General features: G+C 41.5%; 1 long non-coding RNA gene across 1 annotated transcript; it reads right to left on the bottom strand.

Annotated features, from left to right (window-relative positions):
- Window positions 1-18,062: 18,062 nt before the first annotated feature.
- LOC311113260 lies at window positions 18,063-22,856 on the bottom strand. Its single transcript, XR_014611000.1, has 4 exons — window positions 22,734-22,856; window positions 21,159-21,211; window positions 19,254-19,403; window positions 18,063-19,141 (listed from the first exon to the last, which is right to left on the bottom strand). It is a non-coding gene; the product is annotated as an uncharacterized lncRNA (long non-coding RNA).
- Between the last annotated feature and the right edge of the window lie 3,423 nt (window positions 22,857-26,279).

Below are 26,279 nucleotides of genomic sequence, written 5' to 3'. Positions count from 1 at the left end.
TTGACTGAGATAATGCGTGGGCTGGACATGGCGAGAGATGAGATCAGATTGGTCTGCCATATAGCACGCTTCTGTCTATTTGAGCTGGTCAGTGTGTGCAGGTAATCCTGTCTAACACGTCTTTTTTTTAAATGTATTGCTTAGAAGAACTGCATAAGTGTTGCTCTCCACTTTCTGGAGGACTGAGTTTTGAAATCAGTGGAATTAGAGTATGATAGCAAAGGAGATGGAGAAAACACCTATCTCCAGATTTCATCTTCAAACTAAGGGCAACCATGGCATCACTGACAGGGAGAAGCGTCCAACCATGATGTATACGGGTAAGATAGTCTAGCTAGCTACATTTTCAGATATTACACGTTTCTAATTTTGACAGAAAGTTGTTTTCATTTCAAGTTAAAGTGTACTGTTAGATAGCTAGCTAACGTTAGCTGGCTGGCTCACTAGCTAACGTTATGTGTATGATCGTATTATTCATATCTCAGAGCCATTTGCTTGTCTAGTTATAGCCTAATGTTAACTAGCTAAAATTGAACCTGGTTGGTTAGCTACCTGCAGTAGTAATGTCATGAGTTGGGGATTATGCTTCATTGTTCAGCTGGACTCCATTATGCAAGTAACCATTTCAATAGAATGTTCATGATGTCAATGCGACAACTGTTGATAGACGTAGCTGGTATTTTTCGCTCTGGCTATCTACTCCGATTTCATAGCACTCTCATCTGAGTGTGCCAGAGCGCAGAATAACTGATTAATTTACGAACACTCAACACCCGTTGAATATGGCCGGTGTCAGTAAACGTTGGCAAAAATGAGCAATTAAATTGTTGCCAGTAGCACAGTTGCAGTCACCAACGCTCTGGATAACATAAAAACAGCCTAAAAAGCTCTGCTAGGGCAAATAAAATGGTCAGAGTGAGCTGTTCTCTCATTTGTGTCTGGAAGTAGCTAGCAAGCTAGCCAATGTTAGCTTGGGTGTTGTTGTTAGGACAGAACGCTTGGATCAATCCTACTCCTCGGCCAGAGCGTCCAGTGTGCGCTCTGAACGCTCCGAGAGCGAAACGTGGTGGAACTGCAGGTGGAAGTAAATCGCCAAACATTTTCTTTATACCTGTTCAAACAACATACTATAGGTGGCAGTATGCAACCTTTCAGTTTGTTTATCAACACATAGCAGTAGAATAACAACTATACTTATGGTACCAATGGTTTTGTCACAAAAACTAATATATATATATATATATATATATATATTTCATTTTTTATTTTAGTTAATTTAAGTGTTAGGGACAGAAAGTATGCACGGGAGGCTAGGAAGCCTTCTTCACAACAATTGAACCTCTCTCCTTGAAGTTCTTGATGATCCGATAAATGGTTGATTTAGGTGCAATCTTACTAGCAGCAATATCCTTGCCTGTGAAGCCCTTTTTGTGCAAAGCAATGATGACGGCACGTGTTTCCTTGCAGGTAACCATGGTTAACAGAGGAAGAACAATGAGGGCACCACCCTCCTTTTAAAGCTTCCAGTCTGTTATTCTAACTCAATCAGCATGACAGAGTGATCTCCAGCCTTGTCCTCGTCAACACTCTCACCTGTGTTAATGAGAGAATCACTGACATGATGTCAACTGGTCCTTTTGTGGCAGGGCTGAAATGCAGTGGAAATGTTTTTTGGGGATTTAGTTCATTTTCATGGCAAAGAGGGACTTTGCAATTAATTGCAATTCATCTGATCACTCGACATAACATTCTGGAGTATATGCAAATTGCCATCATAAAAACTGAGGCAGCAGACTTTGTGAAAATTAATATTTGTATCATTCTCAAAACCTTTGACCACGACTGTACTTTGTGCATGACACAAGTAATTTTTCCAACAATTGTTTACAGACAGATTATTTCACTTATAATTCACTGTACAGTGGGGAGAACAAGTATTTGATACACTGCCGATTTTGCAGGTTTTTCTACTTACAAAGCATGTAGAGGTCTGTAATTTTTATCATAGGTACACTTCAACTGTGAGAGACGGAATCTAAAACAAAAATCCAGAAAATCACATTGTATGATTTTTAAGTAATTCATTTGCATTTTATTGCGTGACATAAGTATTTGATACATCAGAAAAGCAGAACTTAATATTTGGTACAGAAACCTTTGTTTGCAATTACAGAGATCATACGTTTCCTGTAGGTCTTGACCAGGTTTGCACACACTGCAGGAGGGATTTTGGCCCACTCCTCCATACAGACCTTCTCCAGATCCTTCAGGTTTCGGGGCTGTCGCTGGGCAATACGGATTTTCAGCTCCCTCCAAAGATTTTCTATTGGGTTCAGGTCTGGAGACTGGCTAGGCCACTCCAGGACCTTGAGATGCTTCTTACGGAGCCACTCCTTAGTTGCCCTGGCTGTGTGTTTCGGGTCGTTGTCATGCTGGAAGAACCAGCCACGACCCATCTTCAATGCGCTTACTGAGGGAAGGAGGTTGTTGGCCAAGATCTCGCGATACATGGCCCCATCCATCCTCCCCTCAATACGGTGCAGTCGTCCTGTCCCCTTTGCAGAAAAGCATCCCCAAAGAATGATGTTTTCACCTCCATGCTTCACGGTTGGGATGGTGTTCTTGGGGTTGTACTCATCCTTCTTCTTTCTCCAAACACGGCGAATGGAGTTTAGACCAAAAAGCTATATTTTTGTCTCATCAGACCACATGATCTTCTCCCATTCCTCCTCTGGATCATCCAGATGGTCATTGGAAAACTTCAGACGGGCCTGGACATGCGCTGGCTTGAGCAGGGGGACCTTGCTTGCGCTGCATGATTTTAATCCATGACGGCGTAGTGTGTTACTAATGGTTTTCTTTCAGACTGTGGTCCCATCTCTCTTCAGGTCATTGACCAGGTCCTGCCGTGTAGTTCTGGGCTGATCCCTCACCTTCCTCATGATCATTGATGCCCCACGAGGTGAGATCTTGCATGGAGCCCCAGACCGAGGGTGATTGACCGTCATCTTGAACTTCTTCCATTTTCTAATAATTGCGCCAACAGTTGTTGCCTTCTCACCAAGCTGCTTGCCAATTGTCCTGTAGCCCATCCCAGCCTTGTGCAGGTCTACAATTTTATCCCTGATGTCCTTACACAGGTCTCTGGTCTTGGCCATTGTGGAGAGGTTGGAGTCTGTTTGATTGAGTGTGTGGACAGGTGTCTTTTATACAGGTAACGAGTTCAAACAGGTGCAGTTAATACAGGTAATGAGTGGAGAACAGGAGGGCTTCTTAAAGAAAAACTAACAGGTCTGTGAGAGCCGGAATTCTTACTGGTTGGTAGGTGATCAAATACTTATGTCATACAATAAAATGCAAATTAATTACTTAAAAATCATACAATGTGATTTTCTGGATTTTTGTTTTAGATTCCGTCTCTCACAGTTGAAGTGTACCTATGATAAAAATTACAGACCTCTACATGCTTTGTAAGTAGGAAAACCTGCAAAATCGGCAGTGTATCAAATACTTGTTCTCCCCACTGTATCACAATTCCAGTGGGTCAGAAGTTTACATACACTAAGTTGGCTGTGCCTTTAACAGCTTGGAAAATTCCAGAAAATGATGTCATGGCTTTAGAAGCTTCTGATAGGCTAATTGACATCATTTGAGTCAATTGGAGGTGTACCTGTGGATGTATTTCAAGGCCTACCTTCAAGCTCAGTGCCTCTTTGCTTGACAATTTCCAAACGCCTGAAGGTACCACTTTCATCTGTACAAACAATAGTACGCTCAGGAAGGAGACGCATTCTGTCTCCTAGAGATTAACGTACTTTGGTGCGAAAAGTGCAAATCAATCCCAGAACAACAGCAAAGGACCTTGGGAAGATGCTGGAGGAAACAGGTACAAAAGTATCTACAGTGAGGGAAAAAAGTATTTGATCCCCTGCTGATTTTGTACGTTTGCACACTGACAAAGAAATGATCAGTCTATAATTTAATTGTAGGTTTATTTGAACAGTGAGAGACAGAATAACTACAAAAAAATCCAGAAAAATGCATGTCAAAAATGTTATAAATTGATTTGCATTTTAATGAGGGAAATAAGCATTTGACCCCTTTGCAAAACATGACTTAGTACTTGGTGGCAAAACCCTTGTTGGCAATCACAGAGGTCAGACGTTTCTTGTAGTTGGCCACCAGGTTTGCACACATCTCAGGAGGGATTTTGTCACACTCCTCTTTGCAGATATTCTCCAAGTCATGAAGGTTTCGAGGCTGACGTTTGGCAACTCGAACCTTCAGCTCCCTCCACAGATTTTCTATGGGATTAAGGTCTGGAGACTGGCTAGGCCACTCCAGGACCTTAATGTGCTTCTTCTTGAGCCACTCCTTTGTTGCCTTGGCCGTGTGTTTTGAGTCATTGTCATGCTGGAATACCCATCCACGACCCATTTTCAATGCCCTGGCTGAGATTTGACGGTACATGGCCCCGTCGATCGTCCCTTTGATGCGGTGAAGTTGTCCTGTTCCCTTAGCAGAAAAACACCCCCAAAGCACAATGTTTCCACCTCCATGTTTGACGGTGGGGATGGTGTTCTTGGGGTCATAGGCAGCATTCCTCCTCCTCCAAACACGCGAGTTGAGTTGATGCCAAAGACTTCGATTTTGGTCTCATCTGACCACAACACTTTCACCCAGTTCTCCTCTGAATCATTCAGATGTTCATTGGCAAACTTCAGACGTGCCTGTATATGTGCTTTCTTGAGCAGGGGTACCTTGCGGGCGCTGCAGGATTTCAGTCCTTCACGGCGTAGTGTGTTACCAATTGTTTTCTTGGTGACTATGGTCCCAGCTGCCTTGAGATCATTGACAAGATCCTCCCGTGTAGTTCTGGGCTGATTCCTCACCGTTCTCATGATCATTGCAACTCCACGAGATGAGATCTTGCATGGAGCCCCAGGCCGAGGGAGATTGACAGTTCTTTTGTGTTTCTTCCATTTGCGAATAATCGCACCAACTGTTGTCACCTTCTCACCAAGCTGCTTGGCGATGGTCTTGTAGCCCAGTCCAGCCTTGTGTAGGTCTACAATCTTGTCCCTGACATCCTTGGAGAGCTCTTTGGTCTTGGCCATGGTGGAGAGTTTGGAATCTGATTGATTGATTGCTTCTGTGGACAGGTGTCCTTTATACAGGTAACAAGCTGAGATTAGGAGCACTCCCTTTAAGAGTGTGCTCCTAATCTCAGCTTGTTACCTGTATAAAAGACACCTGGGAGCCAGAAATCTTTCTGATTGAGAGGGGGTCAAATACTTATTTCCCTCATTAAAATGCAAATCAATTTATAACATTTTTGACATGTGTTTTTCTGGATTTTTCTGTTGTTATTCTGTCTCTCACTGTTCAAATAAACCTACCATTAAAATTATAGACTGATAATTTCTTTGTCAGTGGGCAAACGTACAAAATCAGCAGGGGATCAAATACTTTTTTCCCCTCACTGTATATCCACAGTAAAACGAGTCCTATATCGACATAACCTGAAAGGCCGCTCAGCAAGGAAGAAGCCACTGCTCCAAATCCACCATAAAAAAGCCAGACTACGGTTTGCAACTGCACATGTGGACAAAGATCATACTTTTTGGAGAAATGTCCTCTGGTCTGATGTAACAAAAATAGAACTGTTTGGCCATAATGACCATCGTAATGTTTGGAGGAAAAAGGGTGAAGGCTTGCAAGCCGAAGAACACCATCCCAACCGTGAAGCACGGGGGTGGCAGCATCATGCTGTGGGGGTGCTTTGCTGCAGGAGGGCCAGGTGCACTTCACAAAATAGATGGCATCATGAGGAAGGAAAATTATGTGGATATATTGAAGCAACATGTCAAGACATCAGTCAGGAAGTTAAAGCTTGGTCGCGAATGGGTCTTCCAAATGGACAATGACCCCAAGCATACTTCCAAAGTTGTGGCAAAATGGCTTAAGGACAACAAAGTCAAGGTATTGGAGTGGCCATCATAAAGCCCTGACCTCAATCCTATAGAACATTTGTGGGCAGAACTGAAAAAGCGTGTGCGAGCAAGGAGGCCTACATACCTGACTCAGTTACACCAGCTCTGTCAGGAGGAATGGGCCAAAATCCACCCAACTTATTGTGAAAAGCTTGTGGAAGGCTACCCGAAAAGTTTGACCCAAGTTAAACAATTTAAAGGCATTGCTACCAAATACTAATTGAGTGTTTGTAAACTTCTGACCCACTGGGAATGTGATGAAAACAATAAAAGCTGAAAGAAATAATTCTCTCTACATTTATTCTGACATTTCACATTCTTAAAATAAAGTGGTGATCCTAACTGACCCAAGACAGGGACGTTTTACAAGGATTAAATGTCAGGAATTGTGAAAAACTGAGTTTATATGTATTTGGCTAAGGTGTATGTAAACTTCCGACTTCAACTGTAAATTGTTTTTTCATAAATATTTTTAGTTTACTATAATAACCTTGGTAGGTAATATGATGAGATATGGATAACAGCAAAATTATTTTCATTTGATAATTGGCAGCCAAGCATCAATCATCAGGTTACCATTCTTTAAATAAAACTGTTAATATTTATTGGACATTTGCATCAAGCTCATCACCGTCCATCACTTAACCACCATGAAGTTCATAAGTTATTTCATCTACCTAAAAACAATGCTTTTCCACGTCGTAGTGGTAGTACAACGTAGTTTATCATCGCATAATAAATTGTACTGACACAAAAAGATCCCACCATGTAAAACGATCAAATTGTCTGTACCGACATTTCATGTTTCCACCACACCTGTCGTGATTATTTCTTATATGGCATGACTTTACTTGCCTAAAAACTGTGGTTACTGTGGAGAAACTTCAGAAGAAACTCGGCACAAAAGTCAAAGTCAAGATACTCCTGATCTAATGCCAACTTTTATTGTAAGATTACTGTAAATCAAAAGTAAAAAACAAACACATTTTGCATTGATAATGATACAGTGACATCTATAGAATGAAAACTTACCAGTTTAGAATCAATATAACTAATATTTTCCATCACATCTTTGTGTTAACTACATTTCAAACATTTTCATACTCATGTTGTACGTGCACACAGTGCCTAAAGATTCAATGAGTAATGCTTACTGAATGTCCAATGACATCTTTGACATTTAAAAATGACCGATTTACAATACTGTGCCAAAAAACACCCTTCACATTTCCAGAAATCAAAGATGGTTAAGTAATCACCATTACCAAACCATTGACTGTTTGGAAAGCAGATCTAACTGTTTCCCCAAAGGGCACAACTTAGAGTGCGTTATCAAATGTACAATATATCCAATGTTAAACTTTAAAGAAAACTAGAGACACTCATGGTGTTTATGTACAAAAAGAGAACAAAGAAAACGTTGCCAACAGCAGCAGGACAGATTTGAATAACTGTTTAAAGTATGACAAGTTTGTAATCTATTCAAAAGGCACATTTTTGCAGTAGTGTCCAAAAAAACTACTGGTAGAAAAACTAATTCCCGCCGGATACATTCAAATAGTATACACTGAGTGTACAAAACCTTAAGAACACCTGGTCTTTCAATGACAGACTGACCAGTTGAATCCAGGTGAAAGCTATGATCCCTAATTGATGTCACTTGTTAAATCCACTTCAATCAGTGTAGATGAAGGGGAAGAGACAGGTTAAAGAAGGATTTTTAATCCTTGAGACATGGATTGTGTATGTGTGCCATTCCGAGGGTGAATGGGCAAGACAAAATATTGAAGTGCCTTTCAACGGGGTATTGAAAGTGGTATGGTAGTAGGTGCCAGGCGCTGCTGGGTGTTTTTCATGGGGGGGGCGGACGCAACTCAATATTAGGAAGGTGTTCTTAATGTTTTGTACACTCAGTGTAAATATTAGTATAAAAAAATAGATTAACAAAGGTTAATATCAATGTTAAATGGATAATCCACTCCAGGAGTGAAACTCCTGTCAATTTGGTGATAGTGTATCATTGGAGATAGGGAATAACAAACTATCACATTTCATAACACTTTTAAAAAGGTCCATTATGCAGAAATTGCTCTGGCATTTCCTGGTAGCAAAATGTTTTATAGTTCGCCTAATTTTAAGTTTACGTGACAAAATAAGCAAGTGTAGAAAATCATTGTACCATCCAAACCGCTTTTCAGTAACAAATGTTTTTTGTATTTTCAGCTGTTTGAAGCTGGTGTAAAATTAAGAAATGGGAAGCATAGAAATAGCGCACATAGAACATATCACCACCTTCCGGAGACATTTGAAACCCCACCTCTTTAAGGATAGGATAAAGTAATCCTTCTACCCCCCCCCCAAAAAAAAAAAAATATTTGTAAGTCGCTGCTAAATGACGTAAATGTAAATGTAATATCTACCCCCTCTTAGACTTGTGTTCAATGAGAATTACAGATCTATAACTCCCATTTCTATGTGAATTTGGTCAGGTCACCCAAAGTGTTACATATTGCATCTTAAACAATTACCTGTACTCCAGATCACCAAATCAGCCAATAGATAGTATGGGCATACTTGTCTAGAACACATCCATCTGTCTATTTCTTTCAAATGTACTCAAAGTACACAGTGCACCGTCAGAACAATATCCTTTCTTTCTCAACTACGTACCAATGGCCCTGCCAGCACCTTAGCAGCACAGGGCCATTGCGTTGCCATAGCAACCCCACTCACTCACTGTTTTGAGCAAGACACAATCTCTGCCAGGTTGAACATGGTGAGATTGTAACTCCTATATTGATAGTGCAGTGCTTCAGAGATTTTGCAGCTAACTAGCTACTTCACATGCTGATATTGACTTTAGTATTATTGTGTATAGCTATGTTTTCTAGTTAGCTGTCCAGAGTGAGCATATTGCATTGTGGGTTTTGTAGTCGACTTGAGCTCCAACAGATTTCCACAACAATTTTCAAGTTGCTTCCTACCTTATCATAACGGCAAATACATATTGCCGTTATTTAACAATGTAAATCATAGGAATTAGTGGTTTTGAGGGGATTATTCATTTACCCATTGCTATAGCTGTTAAGACAACCATGGTTAACTCAGAAACAGATATAGTACTCTTCAGATGTTAAATAACCAATACCATCAAAAACAATGATATACAGAGCATTCGGAAAGTATTCAGACCCCTTGACTTTTTCCACATTTATTTTAAAATGGATTAAAGAAAATGTTTTCCTCATCAATCTACACACAATACCCCATAATGACAAAGCGAAAACAGGTTTTTAGAAATGTTTGCAAATGTATAATAAAAAAAAAAAGACATACCTTATTTACATAAGTATTCAAAAATGTATGCACTCACTAAGTCGCTATGGATAAGAGCATCTGCTAAATGACTAAAATGCACACAGCCAAGACAATGCAGGAGTGGCTTCGGGACAAGTCTCCGAATGTCCTTGAGTGGCCCAGCCTGAGCCCGGACTTGAACCCGGGCTCAGGCTGGAATCTGCGGCAGGTAGCTTAGTGGTTAAGAGCGTTGTGCCAGTAACCGAAAGGTCGCTGGTTCTAATCCCCGAGCCGACTAGGTGAAAAATCTGTCGATGTGCCCTTGAGCAAGGCACTTAACCCTAATTGCTCCTGTAAGTCGCTCTGGATAAGAGCGTCTGCTAAATGACTAAAATGTAAAATGTAAATGTAACCCGATCGAACATCTCTGGAGAGACCTGAAAATAGCTGTGCAGCGACACTCCCCATCCAACCTGACAGAGCTTGAGAGGATCTGCAGAGAAGAATTGGAGAAACTCCCCAAATAGAGGTGTGCCACGCTTGTAGCGTCATACCCAAGAAGACTCAAGGCTGTAATCGCTGCCAAAGGTGCTTCAACAAAGTACTGAGTAAAAGGTCTGAATACTTGTAAATGGGACATTTCAGTTTTTTATTTGTAATACATTTGCAAAAATGTGCAAAAATCCATTTTAGAATAAGGCTGTAACGTAACAAAATGTGGAAAAAGGCAAGGGGTCTGAATACTTTCAGAATTCACTGTACATGTACATTTGTGGAATTTTGAAAATATATATTGACTTTCACTTCACCCCCTTGGCATGTTGTAAGTAATGCTCATGTAGCTCTGAGACGTCGCTAAATGTTACCCAACAATCGGCACACTCAAAGCCATCATACCCCCGGTTTTTGCCCCTTGGTGTCACAAATGTTGTTGAGGCTCTAAAGAAAGCATCATCATTACCCTTAGACTTTTTCCATCTTTGAGGTGGTACATTCTGAGGACCTTTATCCAAGGGACAGGGTGAGGGTGGTTCATGAGTCGGCATGTGTGTGGTGTCTGTTTCTGGCGTACATTGAGTAGGTTCATCAATAAGGACACATGATGAGGGGGATGAGCGCTGAGGTAGATCTGAATTGTTTGCCTCACAACAATTACCGCTAGGGCTGGTTCGCCCTTCATGTTCAAGGGACACTGTGTTACGGAGCGAGTCGTGGACTGAGAAAAAGCTAGTGTTTAGAATCTCTTGGGGCTCTTCTTCTGTGTCTGAAATAATGACCGGTGGCTGTGAGGATATTTTAGGGACGACATACAGACGATCAGGGTGAGGATACCTATATATGTTCCTTTTCTTTGACAGATGAAGACTAGGTACTGTCGTAGGGGATAGCGTCGTGACGCTCTCTCTTGGTTTGTTTGAGAGCTTGGAGGTCAGGGAAGCAGAAACAACATTTGCTGAACTGCTATATGTTTTCGTCCCCCCAATAAGATGGCAAACCTGATGGGCTTGGAGCAAGTCTGTGGTTGTAAATCTGGCATTACATTTTCTACAGTGATATGGAAATCGAAGTGGTTCCAATGGCCCTTCAGGGAGAGGGATAACAGGGCAGGCTTTGTGAGCCTTCAAGTGACTCTTTAAGGCTTGGTTACTAGGAAATGGGAGCTTGCAAGGGAGACAATAGTGCGAGCTAGCACCTCTGTGTAAAAGACGATGTCTCTCCAAATTTCTGAAACTGGTGAAACCCTTTCCACACGTGTCACATTTCAGGCTTTCGCGCGGCTGGTGATTTTCGCACAGATGGGTATTTAAGTCTTCTTCAATGACATAGGTTTTGGGACATAATGGACAAGCATAGGGTCTCTGCGCTGCATGTTCCTGCATGTGCTCCCTATAGGAGCCAAAGAAGCGAAACTCTAAATTGCACTGAGTGCATGAGAAGCTACAGTTTTTTTCTCTGTGTAGTCCCTGATGCAACCAGAGCTTGTTCCACCGGTTAAAGGATTTTCCACATTGTCCACATGAATATCTGTCACAAGGGGCATGGGTCTGTAAACGAGTGCGAAAACATGAAGGCTGTTTTACCACACATATGGAATTACAGCTCATTACAGAGGAGGAAGATAGGGCAGAATTTGCACACATGGAGGGAGAAGGTTGATTTATCTCTAACCCATTACCTGGGATCTGGTAAGCAGGTTTGGAGTTCTGTGGAAGCACATCTGAGGAATACTCCTCCATAGTTTCCAGAGGTGGCAGGGGCTCAGGCTCCTTGCATTTAGGATGCTGGTCATCAGTAGATAACATTTCCTGATTATCATTGCACAGAAAATCAATTTCAGTCACATGCATCTGATTTTGCAGAGATTGGGGTTCATGCCAGACCTCTGACAAGGACGAATTGCATGCCCTCTCCTCTCCACTTGATTTGCAGCAAACTTTACAATGAACACATAATTCAGGAATCTGATCATACTGTTGTCCACAGATCTCACAAAGGTTTGGCTTGTTATTAGTGTGTGTTTGCAGATGAAGAATGTACTGACACCAGTGACGATTAAGTTGTTTGCAAATCTGACATTTAAAGTACATCGGGGTATTAATCTGCCCATCAGCCCTTTGCTCCACCAGGAACCCCTCAATGTCAACCTTGTTTCCATCTCCTTCATCTCTAGCCTCAAAACACACTTTGGAGACTTGATGTGTGCGCAAGGATGAGAAGTTGCTAAAGGCCTGTCCACAGTGGTTACAGAAGAAAGGCATCTCTCCTGAGTGCATATGAGAGTGGGTTTTAAGTTCCCTAAGCAGAACAAAGCCTTTTCCACACACAGAGCAAGCATACGGTTTAACAGGCCAGTGTGTTTTTTCATGTGCATTGAAACTTGAGAACTTGATAAACATCTTGCCACAGACTTTGCAGGTGAAACGCCTCACTCCACTGTGTGTTTGTAGGTGCATCTTCAATGTGGCCTTATTGAAAAAAGATTTCAAACAAGTGGAGCATCTAAGGGATTTCCTGCCATTAAGAGTGACTGGGGACTCTATGTAATCAGCGTAAGGTTGAATCTGAATTTCTTTGTCTCTTCTTGTTTTATTAATCAAACTGAACCCCTTGGTGCCCTTCATGTGGATCTTGAAATGATCAATCAAGTCATCTTTATTTGGAGACTGAGTGACGCAACATGGGCATTGAATGGGCCCATGTTGTTTGTGGACTGAGTTTGAGTGTGAGTTGAGTTTGGAGAGCTGAGCAAAGCTCTTGCCACACTTCTGGCAACTGTAAGGCTTCTCACCTGTGTGAATGCGCTTGTGAATTGTGTATGCTGATATGTGACGGAATGAGCGACCGCAGAAATGGCATGACATAGGTTTCCTGGTCTTAAACTTGTGTTGGAGTATACTTGAATGCTGCAATTTAGCATGAGCTGTTAGGGGTTGATCGCCACAGTTGATCTCCTTCTCCGCATGAACTCTACTGTAGTCGTTTTTTACTGCTTTCACTTCTTGTACTCTACATTCTTTCTCTTGAGCAACACTTTCCAATGTGTCATTTTCTGTTAACGAATTACAGAGGCTAGAGTTGAATGAGAGTCCAGTGTTGTCAATGGAAGACTGAACAAACATCTCAAGCGTATCCCTGCAGTTAACTTTGGAGAGAGGTCTTTTGGATTTCACTTTTGTAGCCCATCCAGTTTTATTTCTCCTGCGTCTCTTCTTCATGCCAGTCACTTTATGAGGTAATTTTGTGAGAGGGGGTTTTAATGGGGTAGACTCAACTTGCTGGATTCCTTGTGTCGCCCCTGCATCAACAGAGAAAATAGTTTCTGAAGTTACTGAGGTCTCGAATTCTTGCACTGAAATACTGGGGGAATTAGTCACAATTGGGGATAAAATGTTGCTGGATTCATCAATGATCTCCCATATGTCATCTTGCTGTTGTTTAAGAACAATGTCTTCAATCTTCATTGCCTTGGATGCTCTAGTGTGCCTTCTTGAAGTTGTTGACATTGGGTTGAATTTGTGCATTTTCCCTCCCTTAGAGGTTCCCTTTGATTTGCAGCCCGGTGTCTTATTCACAGAAAGTTCTCTGCTAGTGTTTGGCTTCTGCTGTTCACATGTCAGCTGTTTTGCCATTCTCATCAAGGTACTTTTCTTGAATGGCCGACCTCGTTTCTTCTTCATTGCTGCTATGGTGGTCTGTAAATCTAACCACACCCTCCCTTTTACAACTGATGTGGCCACTCTCTGTTCTTCCGCAATTGTCTTGGATTTTTTCTTACCCTTGTTCTTCACCCTCTGATTCTCTAGTAAGGATGATTCCAGTAATTCAGATCTATCACTAAGATCATCTTTAAGATTTAGAACATTTATATCTGTATTAACAAAATCAGCACTTCTGCTGTCAACTTTTCGTTTTCTGTGTTTTTCTGATATATTGCTGAGACACAGAGATGTTTCTTCTGGGGACATATTCATGCATTGCTGGTCACTGGGGGTGGATGCAATTTCTTGCACTCTTTTACCCTTGGCAATACGACCACCTTTTTTATGTTTTGAAATCACAGCACTGACTGGGTCTATTGCAATAGATATAAAGTCCCCTGCTTCATCTATAGGGACTTGTAAAACTAATTTGTCATCTGCTAATGCATTGCCATCTTTCCCCTGAGATTGGCTGGGTTTACTTGGTATATTCACATTGTCTGTTTTGAGTATTTTGCCTTTTTTCCCTTTGCCGTTCTTTTCTTTTCCCCTATTTTCTGGCCTTTTTTCTTCCTCAATTAGTTCCTCTTTTACAAATGCTGATAAGAATTTAACACACACCTTGTTGTCATCTGTGATATTCTTATCAAGACCTGTACCTTTTGGTCTCTGAGGTTTTATCTTCTTAGGAGGCCTCCCTATTTTATGTGACCTTTTCTCTATACAAACAGCACTCACTAATTCAGTAATCTGTCCTTCTGCTGCAATTGAGGACACTGTTGTTGATACAGGACTGGTAGGGTGATTGGTGAGATGTGATGTAACCGATAAAATTGCTTGATCTTGCATCAACTCAGTTGTGATATGTGAATTAGATTTGGAGGGCCGTCTGGAATGTCTTACATTGGATATTGGGCAGCTTGATCCAGTATTTTCCTTCCTCACTTTGGAGCCTTTAGGAGTATCAAGAATATTCTGAACCTGGTCCACATGTGTGAAAGTGGTAGCCATTTCAGAATATCCATATTCCACTCCAAGATAAGGTTTTGAACTTGGTGGGGTTGGAATTTCAGTGGTCTTTGAGCTTTGTTTGGAAGGGATTTTCCTTTTCTTGCATGCCTTTGAAATATAGTTTTTTTGTGGGGGTGTGACATGTCCACTGTTCGATCCTGACTGTATCTCTGATGCCAGCAAAGCAACTTGGTTTGGATGTTTATTAGAGGTAAGAGTTGCTGCTTGTTCTGACATGAAAACATTGCTGTCCTCTTCTTTTCTATTAATTTTTGACCCCATATGTCGTTTCTGGGCTGTTTCCATATGATCTTCCATCACTGATGTCACTGTTTCTTTTTTATGTTTAACTACATAGTTATTGGTTTTTCCATCACTCTTTTCTCCTTGCTCTGCATGGGTAAGGTGGGGAGGCATTTCAAGACATCCAACTTCTGCTCTAAGAGTAGGATTTGAAGTTCGCATAGCTGCTCTTTTAGCATTTCCTGAGAGTGCTTTTGAAGGGAGTTTCCTTTTCCTGCATGTTTTTGGCTTATTTGTTATTTCCATTTCAGGCATGATATGTTCTATTCCTGATTCTGTCTTTGCCTCCGATGCTAGCAAAGAAACTTGCTGTAATGCATTGTGGTCATGCTGTTTTAGCTGGCAATCTGAGGTAGTAGATTCCACTTGTTCTGGTTTGGAATCACTGCTGTCCTCTTCTTTTAGCTTCTTTCTTGACCTCTTACGTTGATGTGGTTTGTGGGCTGCGGTTTCCAAATGATCACCTGTCACTGATATCACTGCTTCCTTTTCATGCTTTCCTACATATTTATTGATTTTTCCATCACTCTTTCCTCCTTTCTCTGCTTGGGTAAGGTGGGAAGGCATTTCAAGACATCCATATTCTGCTCCAATAGAAGGATCTGAAGTTAGTACAGCTGCTTTCTTAGCATTTTTAAAGAATTTACCTTTACTGCATGCTTTTGACTGAATTTTTGTTGCCATTTTGGGTTTGGCATGTTTCAAGTCTGATTTTGTCTTTCCGGATGACAGAAAATAATATTGAGGTAATGTACTATGGTTATGCTGTTCTAACCGGTTATTCGGGGCGAGAAATGTTCTTTGTTCTGATGCAGCAACATTACTGGTCTCTTCTTTAAACTTTTTTTGTTGTCCCTTAGGTTTGAATGGTTTGTGGAGATCCTCAATCACTGAGTCAATCACTGCTTCCACTTGTCTTATTTGATCAGGACATCTATGTTCCACTCCAAGGGAAGGATCCAGAGTTGACACCTGTGGTTTTTCAACTTTTTGTGAAGATATTTTTATTTCTTTACAAATCTTGGAACTCTTCTTCTTAACTGTTGTGGATGACACATGCATTGTGTCAGATGTAGGACCTGAAGTTTGCATAGCTGCTTTCTTAGGATTTTTTGATAGGCTTTTGGAGGCAAGTTTCTCTTTCATGCATGTTTTTGACTTAATTTTTGTTGCCGTTTTGGGTTTGGCATGTTTCAAGCCTGATTTTGTCTTTCCGGATGACATAAAAGAAGATTGCGGTGATGTACTATGGTTATGCTGTTCCAACAGGTTATACGAGGCAGACAAGGTTGTTGGTTCTAATGGAGCAACATTACTGGCCTCTTTTTTGTGGAGATCCTCGATCACTGACTCTATCGCTGCTTCCATTTGTCTTATATGATCCATCTGTGGCACGTCAGAAGTTCTGGGTATGACATTCTTGATTCTGCCTGATTCTGTCTTTATCTCTGATGGCAGCAAAAGTGTTTGAGATAATGTACTATGGTTATTTCGTTCACACATATTATCTGAGGCAGGAAAGGTTGAGTGTGCTGATGCAGAAACATCGCTGACCTCTTTTTTGAAAGACTCTATTACTGCTTCCATTTGTCTTATATGATCCACTTGTGGCACATCAGGAGTTCTATGTTCCACTCCAAGTGAACGATCCAGAGTTAATGCATAAACATTGCTAGCCTCTTCTTTTATCTTTTTTCTATGACCCACAAGTTTCAGTGGTTTGTGAATATCCTCAATTACTGACTCTATCACTGCTTCCACTTGTCTCATTTGATCCAAATGTGGCACATCAGGACATATATGTTCCACTCCAAGGGAAGGATCCAGAGATGGCACCTGTGCTTTCTCAACTTTTGGTGAAGGTTTTTTTCTTTCCTTACACGTCTTTGGATTCTTCTTCGTAACTGTTCTAGGTGTCAGGTATACTGTGTCAGATTCTGTTTTAATCTTTGATGGCAGTAAAGGCGTTTCCTGAGATGCAGTGTGATTTTGCACCTGCAACTGGCAATCTGAAACAGGAAGGACAGTTTCATCAGATAATGGGACAACAGCCTTTTCAGTACCTTTTTTATTTTGAACCCCACGCTTCTGTGTTTTCTGGGAGCGTGGCACAGTTGGTGCTGAAGTCATGGAATATACCTCATCCCTATTAGTTTGGGTATGTACATCTCCCTGATGAACTCCATTTGTACACAGCAATTCTGATACACCAGAAGTTCTAGGCACCTGTTTGCATTTTCTTTTGGATCCAATGTCTTTCTTTGTTTCTTTACCATTCCCTGTAGAGACAACATTAGCCTTGGAAACTAGTGCAAATATTGGAGGATGTGGGACTGCAGTGGTCATGTTTTTGATAAATGTTGTGTTTTTCTTCAGGGGTTTCCTGTATCTTAGGCTTTCCTGTTGAGGGAAAATCTCTGCACTACATAAAGGAATTGGAGAGACTGTTGAGGAGATAAGAGTTGTGTCCTCTGATTTGAGAATGGGTTCAATAAGATTGACTGGAACTGTTAAAACTGGTTGGGTGAGCATGTGTGTGAGGACTTGCATCTTTTGAACAGTTTTTGGGGTAGTTTTACATGTTCTGCTGGATTTTCTTGAGGGGCTTGCAGGTGAATTTGTTGCCAAGGTTTTTGTATCGGTCTTTTCCTTCTTTACTTTTGACTTTAGGGGGTGATAGGCAGGGAATTTTGGAACACACTCTTCAATCATGCCACTATTCTCTGTATCATTAGTTCTGCCTTCCTGTGCTATCGCTACCAGCTTAGCCATTTTAAACACTGTATTTTTCTTGAATGGTCGACCAGCTTTCCGCTTCAATTTGAGCACATCCTCAATACTCTTTAGTCTTGAGAGCTCTCGGGTTCTTGGAGTCATTTCCCCCTGGTTTCCTACACCTGATATGTTAGCAGTTACATTATCTTTGATTTCCCTCTTCATGTCACTTGGTGCCCCCTGGTCTTTTTGAGTGATAAACAAGTCAAAGCAATTTGACGTCATACCAGGACTTTTAACACTCCCTTCTGTAAAGTTTTCGACATCCAAGACAGAGGTGTCTGACAAGTATTTGGGCTCCATTTTTATATCAGATGACTGCAGTGGAGTTGCATCTTGAGAGAGTCCCAAATTAAATATTTCTTGGGGTGTAGCATTGCTACTCCGTGACTGAGTGGCGAAGAGGCTGCTCGGATTCATTCTGTTTCTTTTGAATGCCTGAGTCCTTCTATTTCCTCCTTTGGACGTCATTGTTTTATTTTTTGTAGGTCTCTTTTGTACTTTCAATGCATTCTCAGACGGCACCAAGGTGTTTTGTGTCAGAGCTTGTTCTATAGGAGAATCTTGCCCCTTTGTGGCAGTGGTCAATTTCAGCGCCAACACTTCTTTTATTTTTAATTCTTCAGCTTTTTGTGTGGTCTTTGAAGTTCTCGGTCTTCTGGAGGGTTGGTTAAATTCCATAGAAATACTTGGTCCAGCTATTTGAGATGCTGAAATTATGTCATCTGATTGTGCAATAGTAAGGTGGTTTGAAGAATCAGATGTTGAATTGCATCCAAAGCTTGTGTCACTTGAGGTAGTTGGGAGAAATTCTAGCATTTCATCCTTTTTCTTCTTTTTTGTTTGTTTGCATGAGGGTGTTAGATTATCCTTATGGTGGGTCACCCTGTGTATGTCTGTGACATCTGAATCCCATTCTTGGGCAATTGCTAAACGTTCAGCCATTTTCACTAGAGTTTTCTTCTTATATGGCCGACCAGCTTTTCGCTTTTGTTGCTTTTCCATCACAGGCAAAAGAGAATTAAAGGACATTTTCTCTTTTCCTTTCTTGGTATCTGCAAGTGGTAACGTTTGATGGGATACATCAGCATAGGTTTTCTCATCCACTACCTCTCTTGAATATTGTGCGTGGTCACTTAGCGAAGAGGCTGACAGAGAAGATTGCTGTGACTCAAGGGCTGTGGGTGAAAGTGTGACATTTCCCTTTATGTTTTTTGACAGATTGCTTGAAAAGGGGGGGAAAGAAACTATAGTGCCAACATCCACTGCAGCAGAATCTCTACCTCTGTTCTTTTTTACATCAAATCCAGAAGACAAAATACAACTTTCCTGAACATTTGTTAGGCCCATAGGGCATAATCTTTGTGAGAAAGGGGGACACTTATCGTGGATGACCTCTGTTGCTTTCCTCTCTGTCGCCTTTCGTTGAAGATCTTGAGCCATGATCTTTGAATGACTGTGGATGTCCGAAAAAGGAGCAGAGCCTTCATCATTCTTCACCTTAAATGCTGCCATGCTCTTAGATGTTTTGTCAGTCAGGATTTCTTCTCCCACTTCTGTTCCCTTTTGACGAGAAATTAGAATGAGTACAAATAAGTGATTGTTATTGAGGTTGGAATAAGGTCTCTAAAACATCTATTGGAATAAATTCTGCTTTGTAATGGGGATGGCCCACCTTGTGTTCAGTGATTTGCTGACATGAACAGCTTGGTAAATTTCTAGCTGCATCTGTTGAGTAGTCTCCTGCTTCATCTATGCTGTCCCAACTCTCCTCCATGTTGTAAAAGGCTTCCAGGAGAACTTGGACAATAAGTTCATCTGCAGCCTTAATATGACAAACAAATATTAAATACATTGTCCACTATGTTCCAAACCGAGCAATCTGGAACACACAACCACCTACAGTTCATTCGGAAAGTATTCAGACCCCTTGACTTTTTCCACATTTTGTTACGTTACAGCCTTATTCTACAATGTATTAAATAAAACAATGTCCTCGTCAATCTACACACAATACCCCATAATGACAAAGCGGAAACAGGTCTTTAGAATTTTTTGCAAATGCATTACAAATACAGAAACAGAAATACCTTATTTACATAAGTATTCAGACCCTTTGCTATGAGACTCGAAATTGAGCTCCGGTGCATCCTGTTTCAATTGATCATCCTTGAGATGTTTCTACAACTTGATTGGAGTCCGCCTGTGGTAAATTCAATTGATTGGTCATGATTTGGAAAGGCACACACCTGTCTATAAAAGGTCCCACAGTTGACAGTGCATGTCAGAGCAAAAACCAAGCCTTGAGGTCGAAGAAATTGTCCGTAGTGCTCCGAGACAGGATTGTGTCGAGGCACAGATCTGGGGAAGGGAACTAAAACATTTATGTCCCCAGGAACACAGTGGCCTCCATCATAGAAGAAGTTTGGAACCCCCAAGACTCTTCCTAGAGCTGGCTGCCCGGACAAACTGAGCAATCGGGGGAGAAGAGCCTCGGTCAGGGAGGTGACCAAGAACCCGATGGTTACTCTGACAGAGCTACAGAGTTCCTCTGTGGAGATGGGAGAATCTTCCAGAAGGACAACCACCTTTGCAGCATTCCACCAATCAGGCCTTTATGGTAGAGTGGCCAGACGGAAGCCACTCCTCAGTAAAAGGCACATGACAGCCCGCTTGGAGTTTAACAAAAGGCACCTAAAGGACTCAGACCATGAAAAACAAGATTCTCTGGTCTGATGAAACCAAGATTGAACTTTGACCTGAATGCCAAGCGTCACATCTGGAGGAAACATGGCACCATCCCTACGGTGAAGCATGGTGGTGGCAGCATCATGCTGTGGGGATGTTTTTCAGCGGTAGGGACTGGGAGACTAGTCAAGATTGAGGGAAAGATGAACAGTGAAAAGTACAGAGAGATCCTTGATGAAAACCTGCTCCAGAGGGCTCAGGACCTCAGACCAGGGCGAAGGTTCACCTTCCAACAGGACAACGACCCTAAGCACACAGCCAAGACAACACAGGAGTGGCTTCGGGTCAAGTCTCTGAATGTCCTTGAGTGGCCCAGCCAGAGCCCGGACTTGAACCCAATTGAACATCTCTGGAGAGACCTGAAAATAGCTGTGCAGCGACGCTCCCCATCCAACCTGACAGAGCTTGAGAGGATCTGCAGAAAAGAATGGGAGAAACTCCCCAATTACAGGTGTGCCAAGCTTGTAGCGTCATACCCAAGAAGACTCGAGGCTGTAATCACTGCCAAAGGTGCTTCAACAAAGCACTGAGTAAAAGGTCTGAATACTTATGTAAATGTGATATCAGTTTTTATATTTAATACATTTGCAAAAAATTTGAAAAACCTGTTTTTGCTTTGTCAATATGGGGTTTTGTGTGTAGATTGATGAGGGGGAAAAAACGATTTAATCAAGTCAAGGGGTCTGAATACTTTCCGAATGCACTGTATATGAGTAGCACTTATATCGGTGCTATTGTATGGAGAAAAAAATGGAATGTTGGCAATGGCATCATCATGATTAAAATAGCCTTCTAGGCTACATCATTTATAAAAAATATAAAATGTACTCACTGCAGATCATATCCAGACTCCAGTTATCTGGGTTGCTCCTTGGTTGGCTATGGCTAAAATATAAGAATAAATACATTATTATATAACATTTGTAAATACTGTAACTTTTGTTGTAGAATGTCTAATATAATATATAAAATGATGGACTTTAGTACAGTTTAATGTAGCCCAAAGGCCGGCAGATGCCGATATTGAGTAGTTCCATCCAACCGTCCAAAGGGAATCTGTGCAACCGGCTATAAACTCGTATCCTCCATGGACCGGTTCATACATAAAACATTCTCCATTCAGGCTGCAAAGGTGTCAATGTTGCGTATCGCATTCAGCCAATCAGGTTGCAGCATTCTGTATTTTCATTACTGGTAGTGATAGTTCCAAAACGCTACCGTGGACAGGGACCACAGATTCCCTTTGGACGGTAAGATGAAACTACTCAATATCGCATTAGCCATGCCACTGTAGCATGGTGGTGGAAAATGGTGTTTCATAAAGAAAGTACGCATATTTCTCGCGATTAAGGCGGAAATCGACACCTTCGCAGGCTGAATGGAAAATGTTTAATGTACGAACCGGTCCACATGTGTGTATAGCTGGCTGCATAGATTCCCTTCGGACGGTAAGATGAAACAACTCAATATCTCCATCTGCCGGCCTTTGGGCTAGGCTAAATATAATGCAGCAAATAGTGTGATTTACTATTAACCAAATCTACCCCTGCACCCTCCTAAATGTTTAAGTCCAAGAAACACATGCATGCTGCTGACAACAACAAATGGTCCATATTATTGTACATATTGATTTTGTGAGTGCACACTTCTCTGATTAAAAACCTCTTAAATGTAACAAAATGTAATTTACCTAATCCCCAAAAGTAATTATTTATCATGAGAGGGCCATAAACAATAACTAGTAATACTGCATACTCCAAGAAAGGTTAAAATCTCACCTTTCAGGTAAAAATAGTTATAGATTGCTGAGGTGTAGTCACTTTTGAGGACACAAGCTCAAGTACACAGTACAAATATGATACCAATATTAAATATTTTATGATGTATTTTCTATTCAAATAAGGCTTGAAATTACTTATTTTTCTCTAAATATAGTATAATCAATTTATAAACCCACTAACTATAAGAATTCACCTTCCTTATAACTGTAAAATACATAGTTGTATATTTAGTGTCTGAGAAATGTTGCATATTTTCTAAAGGTCTCTTGATCAAAACGTCTGCCCCGGTCGCTGTTAATGTCTGGCAGAGCTCTAGCTTGGCTTCCTGAACTCGTTAGGAACTCGCCTTTCATCTCATATTAATAATTCGGGATGTTGGCAATGATGCCCTTTATATACTTCCCCCAATCATGGATACCATTGTTATGTATCTGTGTCCAGTATGAAGGAAGTTTGCGGTAGTTTAACGAGCCAGGCTAACTAGCGTTAGCGCAATGACTGGAAGTCTATGACTTCCAGTCATTGCGCTAACGCTAGCTAGCGCAGGGATACCGTCACTATACATTCCCACTCCCCCCCCCCCCCCCCCCCCCCCCCCACCGTTTTGTTTGCATGCATGCACGTACCATTAGCTAGAACTGTGAACTCTTGAAGTCTCTGATCTGCAAAATTACTGCAAAATTACGAAGTCGAGTAAAATTGTAGCAACAACGTCAAAGACGTCCATTTCGACGGGCTTCTTCTTTGGTATTATGGCGGTCCGCAAACAAATGTTAGGTGCATGCCGCCACCTACTGTATTGGCTGTGTATCAGCCTACTAATCTGTATTATGAATTCGTTACACTTTGTGGAAAAATTGCCCTACCAACTAACCCTACACCCATTAAAAACCTCACCACTACTCCACTACTTTGGCCCTATCTGATCCTACACCAGCCTGGGAGGACAGGACACTATCATTCCAAACACCTTAACTCTTCTGGAGTAAAATCTTGTTCACCCAAGTACTTCTCTGCAGCTGATGCCACAACATTTATCTAATCAAAACTAATGAAATTGTATTTGCCACATGCACCAAATACAACATAATACAGACCTTACAGTGAAATTCTTACTTACAAGCCCTTAACCAACAATGCAGTTTTAAGAAAAATAAGTGTTAAGTAAAAAATAGATAAGTAAAAAATAAAAATAATTAAAGAGCAGCAGTCAAATAAAATAACAGTAGGGAGGCTATATACAGGGGGTACCGGTACAGATTCAATGTGCGGGGGCACAGGTTAGTCGAGGTAATTGAGGTAGAGTTAAAGTGACTATGCATAGATAATAAACAGAGAGTAGCAGCAGTGTAAAAAAGAGGGTGGGGGGGGAATGCAAATAGTCCGGGTAGCCATGATTAGCTGTTTGGGAGTCTTATGGCTTGGGGGTAGAAGCTGTTAAGAAGCCTTTTGGACCTAGACTTGGCGCTCTGGTACCGCTTGCCGTGCGGTAGCAGAGAGAACAGTCTATGACTAGGGTGGCTGGGGTCTTTGACTATTTTTAGGGCCTTCCTCTGACACCGCCTGGTATAGAGTTCCTGGATGGCAGGAAGCTTGGCCCCAGTGATGTACTGGGCCATACCCACTACCCTCTGTAGTGCCTTGCGGTCGGAGGCCAAGCAGTTGCCGTACCAGGCAGTGATGCAACCAGTCAGGAGGCTCTCGATGGTGCAGCTGTACAACTTTTTGAGGATCTGAGGACCCCATGCCAAATCTTTTCAGTCTCCTGAGGGGGAATAAACTTTGTCGTGCCCTCTTCACGACTGTCTTGGTGTGTTTGCACCATGATAGTTTCTTGGTGATGTGGACATCAAGAAACTTGAAGCTCTCAACCTGTTCCACTACAGCATTGTCGATGAGAATGGGGGCGTGCTCAGTCCTCTTTTTTTTCCTGTAGTCCACAATCATCTCCTTTGTCTTGATCACGTTGAGGGAGAGGTTGTTATCCTTGCACCAAACGGCCAGGTGTCTGACCTCCTCCCAATGTAACATCGATAGGTTTAGGCTACTGCATGATACTCGAATGTTCCCTATACCCATCATGAGGTTGCTACAACCTAGCCTATGAATGAAAGTTTATAATGTACAGTAGGTGCACAGGTCGAGAGAAATTTGAGTAATCAAGGTGACAGACATTGACATATTCAATACCGCCTTGCACACTCTTGCCTGCATGTAGCGGTGTAGTCATTAGTTCAACAGTTGCAAACAAGAGTTTCTATTGGACAAATTCAGGTATGTTTATCCCTGTCTCGTTCTGTATGCTTCCGTTTAAGAAACGTTTTTCAACAGAATTGGCGGAATGAATACACCCCTGATCACACGCAAACACAGTTCACTTTCATAGCAGCCACATACAAACAGCATGATCCCTTTAATTGTTGTATAATTCCTCCTCGCATCTACGCGCTCTCCTCCTCTCACCTTTTCCCTTCGCTTGTGGACTTCAGTGCACAACACATCAGCTTTCTGTGACCAGGAGAAAAAAATGTTCCATGCCAAACCTTCATATCATAACCGCTAACCGCTACACACAGCCTACATTGTTGTCACCATATTAACGTCATAGTCAACATAGCTACTAGAATTAATGCATCAGTGAACACGCCTCAATCATGCAGTACAGTGTATAGTCAGCAGCAAGCAGTTTAGCAGTTACACCGGCAGTTTGAGTAGGCTAAACTAGCTAGATGCATTTGCTAGCTAAGTGAAAGTTTAAAAAAATACAACCAAATATAGCTAGCTCTCTCTCTCGCTCTCTCTTGCTTCTCCTTAATTTTGGAAGAAATTAAATTGTTCAAAACTGTTCAACTATTAATGCTGCAAGAGCTCTGATAGGTTGGAGGACGTCCTCTGGAAGTTGTAATTATTACTGTGTAAGTCTATGGAAGGTGGTGAGAACCACGAGCCTCCTAGGTTTTGTAGTGAAGTCAATGTACCCAGAGGAGGATGGAAACTAGCTGTCCTCCGGCTCTACCGTGATGCTACCCTACAGAGTGCTCCTGAGGCTACTGTAGACCTTCATTGCAAAACAGTGTATTTTAATTAATTATTTGGTGACATTTGAATATATTTAGTATAGTTTTATCTAAAAAGGTTAACTTCTTTAATGTTTCACTATTTTTCTTTTTATGAAATTCAGTGAGGAGGATGGTCCTCCTCTTCCTCCTCTGAGTAGCCTCCACTAAGCTATATGTGAATCGTAATAATGTAGCTAACCAGATAGTTTAACAGGCAAACATGACCTAAAACTAATGTTATGCAAGGTAGATGTCAATCTTTTGTGGCTCTCTGGCTAGTTAACAGTAGTAGCAAGCCAACAGTAGTCGCTAGCCAGTTAGCCCTATTGACTTAATACGGGCTTGCGATCTACACACACTACAGTGGGTATTGTAAGCAGGTATACATGCCAAAATTAACACAGCATGTATTTATTAAATTATCAAGATGAAATACTGTAGTCAGGCAACATATGAGATGTGAATAGGCAGCATTTCTTTCCGAAGTTGGAGTGTATACTTCTTCTATGATATAATGGCAGTCGGCAAACAAAAGTTTAAGGTGCATTACGCCACCTACTGTGCTGGAGTGTGTGGTCAATCACGGTTTACAACATTAGCTCCACATTTCTAAATCCTCATCAGCAAGCTTTTCAACTGTCCAACCAAAACCACTGCCTTGTCTACTAGTATATTCCCAACAGTCACCTAGAACAGTAGCAGTGGGATGATCAACCTCACAGCTTTTCAGCCTAACCCAATAAGCAAATGACAAGCTATATTCAAAGGCATCTCACCTGCCTCTACTAGTAAGGCACTTAGAGATATTGATTTAAATGCACCAATACATATCCTTCAAGCTATATACTGCATTTTGTCCAGCCTCTAAAGCCAATTCTTTGCCGCTGTTCCATAAATGATACACCCGCAATCAACTGACGTCCTGATCAGAGCTCTATAAATATCCATCAACGATTATCTGTCAGCACCCCATTCATAACCGGAGACCGAGCGCTTAAGATTCACCACCTTCTTATACTTTGTTTCAACATTTATGACATGATCTTTCCATAGACACAAATATTTTAACTTAGAAACCCTCCCCATAGGCTGTCCATACAGAAACAACTGTAT

This window comes from Coregonus lavaretus, assembly GCF_964263955.1.
Source record: "Coregonus lavaretus genome assembly, chromosome: 3".
NCBI lineage: Eukaryota > Metazoa > Chordata > Actinopteri > Salmoniformes > Salmonidae > Coregonus > Coregonus lavaretus.
The sequence above is the reverse complement of the archived record's forward strand: the minus strand, read 5'-3'. Positions and strand labels throughout refer to the sequence as shown.